A 10011-nucleotide genomic window follows, 5' to 3' on the forward strand; every position below is an offset into this window, starting at 1 on the left:
CTTCCCGCAAGGGCCACCACACAATTGGTGCCTCTTGCCTCAATTACAAGTGAGTGTTTGATCACAAGAAAGAATGCGAAAGAAAAGAAGTGATCCAAGCGCAAGAGCTCAAATGAACACTACAAATCACTCTCTCTAGTCACTTAGGGTTTGTTGTGGAGTTGGGAGAGGATTTGATCTCTTTTGTTGTGCTTTGCAATGAATGCTAGCTCTTGTATAGTGGTTAGAAGCTGGAAAACTTGGATGCAATGAATGGTGGGGTGGTTGGGGTATTTATAGCCCCAACCACCAAATGTGGTCGTTGGGAGGTTGTCTGTTCGATTGCGCACCGGACAGTCCGGTGCACACCGGACATGTCCGGTGCCCCTGCCACGTCATCATTGTCGTTGGATTCTGACCGTTGGAGCTTCTGACTTGTGGGCCCGCCTGGGTGTCCGGTGCACACCGGACAGGTACTGTTTGCTGTCCGGTGTGCCAGTATGGGCGCGCCTGACTTCTGCGCGCGCAGAGCGCGCATTAAATGCGCCGCAGAGAGCCGTTGGCGCCGAAATAGCCGTTGCTCCGGAGTTGCACCGGACAGTCCGGTGCACACCGAACAGTCCGGTGAATTATAGCGGAGTCGCCTCTGGAAATTCCCGAAGGTGACGAGTTTGAGTTTGAGTCCCCCTGGTGCACCGGACACTGTCCGGTGGTGCACCGGACAGTCCGGTGCGCCAGACCAGAGGTGCCTTCGGTTGCCCCTTTGCTCCTTTGTTGAATCCAAAACTTGATCTTTTTATTGGCTGAGTGTGAACCTTTTACACCTGTATAATCTATACACTTGGGCAAACTAGTTAGTCCAAATGTTTGTGTTTGACAATTCAACCACCAAAATTAATTAGGGACTAGGTGTAAGCCTAATTCCCTTTCAGATAGGCGACGGGTCCGAAGAGGTCCATATGAAGTAACTCTAGAGGTCTTGATGTGGTCATTACATTCTTGTTGTGATGAGCACTTCCCACCTATTTACCTGCTTGACAAGCTGCACAAGGTTTATCTTTTTCGAAAGTCACATTTGTTAGTCCTAACACATGTTCTCCCTTTAGAAGTTTGTGAAGGTTCTTCATCCCCACATGTGCTAGACGGCGATGCCACAGCCAGCCCATGCTAGTCTTAGCAATTAAACATGCATCTAGACCGGCCTCCTCCTTTGCAAAATCAACTAAATAGAGTTCGTCGTCTAGTACACCCTTAAAAGCTAATGAACCATCACTCCTTCTAAAGACAGACACATCTACATTTGTAAATAAGCAATTATACCCCATATTACATAATTGACTAACGGACAACAAGTTATATCCGAGAGATTCTACTAAAAACACATTAGAAATGGAATGCTCGGATGAAATTGCTATTTTTCCTAGTCCTTTAACCTTGCCTTGGTTTCCATCACCGAATATGATTGAATCTTGGGAATCCTTGTTCTTGACGTAGGAGGTGAACATCTTCTCCCCCGTCATGTGGTTTGTGCATCCGCTGTCGATAATCCAGCTTGAGCCCCCGGATGCATAAACCTGCAAGGCAAATTTAGGCTTGGGTCTTAGGTACCCAACTCTTGTTGGGTCCTACAAGGTTAGTGATAATAGCCTTAGGGACCCAAATGCAAGTTTTATCTCCCTTGCATTTTGCCCCTAATTTCCTAGCAATTACTTTCTTATCCTTTCTACAAATTGCAAAGGAAGCATTGCAAGCATGATAAATTGTAGAAGGTTCATTACTTTCTTTCCTAGGTACATGAACAACATTTCTCCTAGGCATATGATGAATAACCTTTTTCCTAGGCATATCATGCACAATAGAAGAACTAGAAGCAGGCATAGCATATGAATCATAAGTATAATTCCTATAAGCATTTCTAGAGAATTTTCTATCACTATAAATGAAAGCATGATTCTTTTGAACACTATTAGCCATAGGCGTCTTCCCTTTCTCCTTGGCGGAGATGGGAGCCTTATGACTTGTTAAGTTCTTGGCTTCCCTCTTAAAGCCAAGCCCATCCTTAATTGAGGGGTGTCTACCAACAGTGTAGGCATCCCTTGCAAATTTTAGTTTATCAAATTCATTTTTGCTAGTCTTAAGTTGGTCATTAAGACTAGCCACTTCACCATTTAGTTTTGCAATAGAAGTAAGGTGCTCAACACATGCATCAACATTAAAGTCCTTACACCTATTGCAAATCACTACATGTTCTACACAAGGACTAGATCTATTTGCTACTTCTAGCTTAGCATTTAAATCATCATTGACACTTTTTAAACTAGAAATAGTCTCATGGCAGGTAGATAATTCACAAGAAAGCATTTCATTCCTTTTAACTTCTAAAGCAAGAGATTTTTGGACATCTACAAATTTATCATGCTCTTCATACAAAAGATCATCTTGCTTTTCTAACAATCTATTCTTGTCATTCAAAGCATCGATTGATTCATTGATTTTATCAATTTTAGTTCTATCTAAACCTTTGAATAAACTTGCATAGTCTATTTCATCATCGCTAGATTCATCATCACTTGAAGAAGCATATGTAATAGTATTTCTAGTGCATGCCTTCTTTTCCTTTGCCATGAGGCAGGTGTGATGGTCGTTGGGGAAGAGGGATGATTTGTTGAAGGCCGAGGTGGCAAGTCCTTCGTCGTCGGATGAAGAGCAATCCGAGTCCCACTCTTTGCCAAGGTGTGCCTCGCCCTTCGCTTTCTTGTAAGTCTTCTTCTTTTCCCTCTTCTTTTCCTGATCCTGGTCACTATCATTATCAGGACATTTAGCAATAAAGTGACCAACCTTACCACACTTGAAGCAGGAGCGCTTCCCCTTCGTCTTGCTCTTGTTGGGATGCTCCTTGCGACCTTTGAGCGCCGTCTTGAAGCGCTTGATGATGAGGGCCATTTCATCTTCATTTAGCCCGGCTGCCTCAACTTGCGCCACCTTGCTAGGTAGCGCCTCCCTGCTACTTGTTGCTTTTAGAGCAATGGTTTGAGGCTCATGGATTGGGCCATTTAACGCCTCATCAACATATCTCGCCTCCTTGATCATCATTCGTCTGCTTACGAACTTTCCAAGTATCTCCTCGGGCGTCATCTTGTTGTACCTAGGATTTTCACGAATAGAGTTTACAAGATGCGGATCAAGGATGGTGAAAGACCTTAGCATAAGCCTGACGACGTCGTGGTTCGTCCATCTCGTGCTTCCATAGCTCCTTATTTTGTTGACCAGGGTCTTGAGCCTGTTGTAAGTTTGAGTTGGCTCCTCCCCCTGATCATCGCGAACCTTCCTAGTTCGCCTTCCACCAACTCCATCTTGGTGAGCATGGTGACATCGTTCCCCTCATGCGAGATCTTGAGGGTGTCCCAAATCTGCTTGGCGTTATCCAAGCCGCTCACCTTATGATATTCTTCCCTGCACAATGATGCTAACAAAACAGTAGTAGCTTGTGCATTTTTGTGAATTTGTTCATTGATAAATATGGGACTATCCGTACTATCAAATTGCATTCCATTTTCTACTATCTCACATATACTTCGATGGAGAGAGAACAAGTGACTACGCATTTTGTGACTCCAAAATCCGTAGTCCTCTCCATCAAAGTGAGGAGGTTTACCAAGTGGAATGGAAAGCAAATGAGCATTGGAACTTTGCGGAATACGAGAATAATCGAAAGAAAAGTTCGAGTTAACCGTTTTCTTTTTCTCCTCGTATTCGTTGTCCTTTTGGGAAGAGGAAGACTCGTCGCTGTCGTAGTAGACTATCTTCTTGATCCGCCTCTTCTTCTTCCCGTCCTTCTTCTTTTGACTCGAGCCGGAGTCAGTGGCTTTGTCATCCCTCGGCTCGTTGAAGATGGACTCCTTCTCCTTATCATTGACCACCATCCCCTTTCCCTTAGGATCCATCTCTTCGGGCGATTAGTCCCTTTCGTGAAGAGAACGGCTCTGATACCAATTGAGAGCACCTAGAGGGGGGGTGAATAGGTGATCCTGTAAAAACTTGAAACTTAAAGCTACAAACTTGATTAAGTGTTAGCACAATGAAATCAAGTGGCTAAGGAGAGCTCTTGTGAACCACAATTGACACAGTGAGAACAAGCACAAGATACACAAGGATTTATCCCGTGGTTCGGCCAAGTACAATACTTGCCTAGTGATCCAATGATCAACTTGAATACCACGGTGTTCTTCTTCCTTTACTCTTTCCCGTTTGCGAGGAATCTCCACAACTTGGAGCCTCTCGCCCTTACAATGAGATGATCACAAAGAAGCACAGATGTAAGAGTGGGAAAATCAACACACACAAGCCTCAAAGCATGAGCACAAACACGCACACAAGTCACAACTTGAGCTCTAAGATCACACACGGAGTTCTCAACTCAAGAGGAGCTCAAATTGCTATCACAACGAATCAAATGCGCTAGAGAGATGTCTTGGTGCTAAGAGATGATCAAAGAATGCTTGGTGTGCTCCTTCATGCGCCTAGGGGTCCCTTTTATAGCCCCAAGGCAGCTAGGAGCTGTTGAGAGCAATCCAGGAAGGCAATTCTTGCCTTTTGTCGACTGGTGCACCGGACAGTCCGGTGCAGATTTCTTTCCTATTCTGGTGCAGCCGACCGTTGAAGATTTGGAGCCGTTGGCGCACCGGACACTGTCCGGTGCACACCGGACAGTCCGATGACCCCTTCTGACCGTTGGCTCGGCCACGCGTCACGCGCGGATTGCGCGGCCGACCGTTGGCTCGGCCGACCGTTGGCTCACCGGACAGTCCAGTGCACCACCGGACAGACCGGTGATTTATAGCCGTACGCCGCCGTTCAGTTCCCGAGAGCGGTCTTTTCACCAGAGCCAGCCTGGCGCACCGGACACTGTCCGGTGCACCACCGGACAGTCCGGTGCACCCAGACTGAGCAGAGTCTTGGCTGCTGGAGCCAAGTCTTTTCCATTTGTCTTTTCTGTAATTCTAACACTTAGACAAATATGTTAGTACACAAAAACCAATGTACTAAGTCTAGAATCATACCTTTATATTGATTTGCACTTTGTCCACCATTTGGCATAGTTTAACACATAATCATTTGTGTTGGACACTTAATCACCAAAATACTTAGAAATGGCCCAAGGGCACATTTCCCTTTCAATCTCTCTTAGGATATAATGATCTTCAGACGAAGGTCCTGAAGGACGAACCCTCATCATCATAGTATATGTTAATGAAAGAAGAAGCATATGAAATATAAGAGATAACACGAATAATCATATGACATCATTATTATATCTTTATTATATCATCACTGATGAACAAGAACAATATTGAATTACATTTGTACCTTCGGCTTGACAGAAGGCAAAAGTCCAAACGTGACGCACGAGCGAATACAAGTCAACATGAATAGTACAGGACACTGTTCATCTATTTATAGGCACAGGGCGCAACCTGTGTAAAATTATTTACATGCCCTTTATGTTTACTATTGACTTAAGGACAATCCAACGAGGACTAGATAGTCTTTTTCCCTTTAAGTCGGTTCCTTTTTCTGCCGCTGAGCCGAAGCTTCCTTGCGCGTAGCTTCGGAGCTGTTTCAACCTTCGTCCCGACCATGCTTTTCACATTGTGTACAACTTTTATTCCGAGTCCGAAGGTTTCTGTACATATATTACACTTGGGAAACATTGTTAATCATGTTTTTGAGGACCTTCGGAAGACAAAGGCCCCCAACATTATCCTTTTATTTGCTTGATTTGCATTAAGTATAGTTAGTGTTCATTGACATCTGTTGCTAGTGTGATGATTGGAATCGATCTAGCGTATAATTTAAACATAACATGTTGCTTTTGTTACAGAGTCTGGGGAGGTAATTGATGATTCCTTAATTAAAGCCAGTTATGCATATTGTTGTATTACTACTTTTCCTTGCCTAGGGTTTTGTCTAAATAGGTTTTCACCTGTGGTGATAATTCATCATTATCTTGTGGTCATGGCGAAGTGGGGAGAACCATATTTCGACCAAAGCAAGTAGAAGCGCTTAAAGGGATTCCCTGCAAGCAGGTGGGACCACAGATCTTTCTCATCGTTTTATGTATGTAAATCTAATGATACTCTTCTATTTATTTCTAAGTCCGATCTGCTTAAATTATGTTGTATTTTCTCTGTGAAATTTTAACTTAGTTCTGAAGATTTCCATTGATTTCTAGAATATTGTATTTGCACATGTGTATTTCATATCCATTTCACTGTTTCTTGTTGAAATCATGTTATGTAGTTAATAAGTATGACTTGCATGTTGAAGATTTGATCAATAAATGTCTCACATCATGATGATTTCTTTATATATGTCAGTACTAAAAATTGACTTGATCCATATCAATGATCCCTTCCGTGCTTAATCATGTGCATGTGCACATATCTTTGGGAACTATCTTACACCTCAGGTCCCGAGGGCAAACCACCTCATTCTCTGTTTTTACTTTTTGGGGCAAGTAATTCTTATCTTTTGATCCTTAGTGGTACTTCAGTTTCATACTTTTTATTACATATTAAATCAGCTCTCTATTAAACGGTGAACACACTCATTCACCATTTTATATGTATCTATATGTTATTGGGATAAGCTTTCTAAGGCTTATTCGTTTTCTACACTTATCTATATTGCAATTTTCTATACTATTTTCACTAGGATAAAAGTTCTGTCATGTTTTCTTACTTGTTGTTGCCGCTGCATTCAAAACTGGCAAACAAGTTAAGGCGATTAGTGTTGGTATGGGAGTGGAAAATTAGCTATCGTTTTTGGTTTTAGCTGTCCATGCCATTGTTGATTAGCAAATGTCAGTGTCAGCCCCTGTCACACAAGGACTCAAGAAGACCCGCTACCATCTCCGAAGGCCTGCTACCAGACTTCTCCCAGCCGGAGCTCACAGACGAGGAAAAAGTGCATCAATGGCTGTCTAGTCAGCTTGAAGACGGTTCAGAGGGTGCCTATTGCTGTTGTGCTTGCATACTTGCAGAATGCCGTTGTGACCCCCTATGGCGACCTCAATGGGCAACTCTGTCAACGCCATGACAATGTTTGTGCTGCACACGACGTGTTCGAGGTATTCCCTCTTAGCGCCCCTACTGCTTGAGTCATTATTGGGAGGATCTTACCCACTCGGTGTTGGAAAATTCCATAGCCACCACCCATTTTGTTGGAGAGTTTGCGTGCTGGAATAGGGGAGCTGCTTCTACTCTCGGCCACTTCCCAGCAGGACCATTCCCCTGACAGCATGGTGGCAGCAATCAATTCTGAGGAACCCCAATTGGTAATTTTAGAACCAGAAATAGTGTCTACACGCTCAAGCCATGTGAAAGGTTTTCTGACAGATAGAATGCATTTTGTGGATGGCCTTAAACACGATATCAAAACTGTTGTTATGGTTCGGCGCCCCCAACTCTGGATACTGCTTGTGCGCTCGCTCTTATGCAGGAGGAAGCATTGGAGTCCCGCCGTCGCCGCCGAGGAGAGCCTATTTCCATCTGGATGGCTTGGCCACAAGGGGGCACTTCCATGGAATTTAGCAAGGAAGATCGTACTGCTTCTCTGGACAAGCCCAACACTGAAAATGTTCGTCAGTTGTCCCTAACTGATCGGGTAGCATCATTGAGCAGTTACCGTCGAGAACGTGTACTTTGCGATTGCTGCGTGGAAAAATGGTCATATGGACATCAATGTGCCATTACAATCCAATTACATGCAATTGAGGAAGTGTGGAAATTGTTGTCAACGGAAGGTGCTCAAGAACACATACCTGAAACTACTGAAACTATTGCTGGCAGTATATGTAGCTGCATGGTCTGGGTCTGATGGCGCTGCTACACTTCGGCTACAAGATCAAATTCAGAAACTCGAGTTAATGGTTCGTATTGACTCGGGATCCTCACATACTTTCCTCAGTGATCGCTCGTGGCCTCAGTGGTTGGGAGGCAGACACTGACAATCTCTGCTGGTGAAAGTTGCAAATTCTGATGGGATAGACAAGAAGACAACACACTCATTATACCTTGCAGCGAAGGAAAAAAGATTCAGATCCCAAAATCAGCCTTGGATTCTCTTGTTGGTGCGTTGGCAAGGCATGACGAGACCATCATTGGTACTGCCCTGGAGCTGCTTGAATATTTGGGAATTGAGAGAATGGAGTTTATTATGGAACAAACTGACATGGCAGTGATTCATGGGAGAATTCATGGAGCTGACCCAGTGTACATTTAAGGCAGTAGAGCTAACACATCATCGGTTCTTATGCGTTTGGCACAAGTGTGTGTCAGGTCAGTACTATTGATAGTGAACCAAGGCAATTTCTCAGCCTTTCTTTGCGATCCTGGTGGCCATGCGAAGAACAGCTTGAGGACAAGCTGTATTTCAAGAGGTGGGGAATGTCAGCCCCTGTCACACAAGGACTGAAGAAGACCAAGCAATGAAGGAGGACTTGTCGGCAATGTCAGCAAGAAGCAGTCATCAGATGAGAAAGGAACACGCGAAGAGCAATCTTCAGGAGCTGGCGTGTCTGATTAAGCGATTGTTGGGGCAAGGCGTCGGCCGGAGCGCGCCAAGAAGGTGAACTCAAAGGTTAGTGGGCTGCAGTGGATCGTGTAGATGGTTGTTGCCTTGTTGGGCTGTATTGTCGAGCTAGTGATTTGTTGAGCCCAGAAAAGGGCGCGTTATATACTGGAATTGTATCGGAAAACCTATAAAGAATAGAATACTAAACTCAGTTATTGTCATCTCCTTCGTTCCCCTTTCCTCCCCTCCACCAAACTATCAACTACTACCTCTCTCTCTCTCTCTCTCAAGTTCAAGGAGTTGCTAACAGTCAGCCCACGCGCGTCGTTGCCCACCTCGTCGATACCGTTGAGCCGGTGCTTGCTGGGCATGGATTGGACTGAATCAAATATCTTGTTCTTCAGTGTCATCAGTAGGACCAGCAGTAAGCAAGTCATGGCTATTACTGCATCACATTTTAGCACTCGGCTGTTAGTATATGGCCAATTGTTTCAAGTTCAGGTGGAAATGGGTATTTGTGCATCTGCTTCACTGAACTGCTATTTGGAGACTGGAGTCCATTATTCTAAAACTCATCTTCAGTCCTTGGAGATTTTGCAGAATAGCTAGAGGGCGTTCAGTTTTTTTTCATAAGTGAAGTCACCGAAACGTTCAGTTTCCTTTTGACATCTTGCATAAGAACATCAGCAATTCCTAGTCTTCAAGAACATCACCGAATCAAATATCATGTTGGTTCATTCAGGTGGCGCTAGCCGGCGGCTGCAGTCGTCGTTCCACGGCGTGTCGTGTCGGTGCAGTGCCTGGGCGGCCGCGGCGGGCGACGCAGGTGGCGGCGGCCCGGCAGGCGATCCAGTTCATCCAGGGCATGGACGAGCAGACGATCCCGGACGTGCGGCTGACCAAGTCCCGGGACAGCACGAACGGCGTGGCCATCTTCACGTTCGAGCAGCCGTCGGTGTTCGACTCGTCGGCGGAGCTCGGGGCAATCACGGGCTTCTACATGATCGACGACGAGGGTGTGCTGCAGTCCGTGGACGTGAGCGCCAAGTTCGTCAACGGCAAGCCGCCCCGGGAGTGGGAGCCGATCCCACAGCTGGCACATGGCAGGACTGTTAATTCTCGATCGGACTCGGACCCGATCAGATTCATTTGCTGTCCCAGCAATGCAAAATCTAAACAAACTAGTAGATAATCTCAAATTCCTAACTGAATTATCTGCAACAAACAAACTGAAACTAATAGTCTGAAACTAGATAACGGTTGTCGCGCGCGGACATGCACCAGCCCCCCCTATATAAATGGGAGGCTATCGACGGAAGCTACCGCAACTCTCCTTCAACGTACGATCAACTCGGAACTTCCTTGTTGCAAGTAGCTCGCTGCTGCCTGGTGGTAGACGAATGGAGGCGCTAGGAACGACCGGGATCGGCTCGTCCCTGACAGCAGAACGCAGCATCC

This window comes from Zea mays, chromosome 3 (genome assembly GCF_902167145.1).
Source record: "Zea mays cultivar B73 chromosome 3, Zm-B73-REFERENCE-NAM-5.0, whole genome shotgun sequence".
Classification (NCBI taxonomy): Eukaryota; Viridiplantae; Streptophyta; class Magnoliopsida; order Poales; family Poaceae; genus Zea; species Zea mays.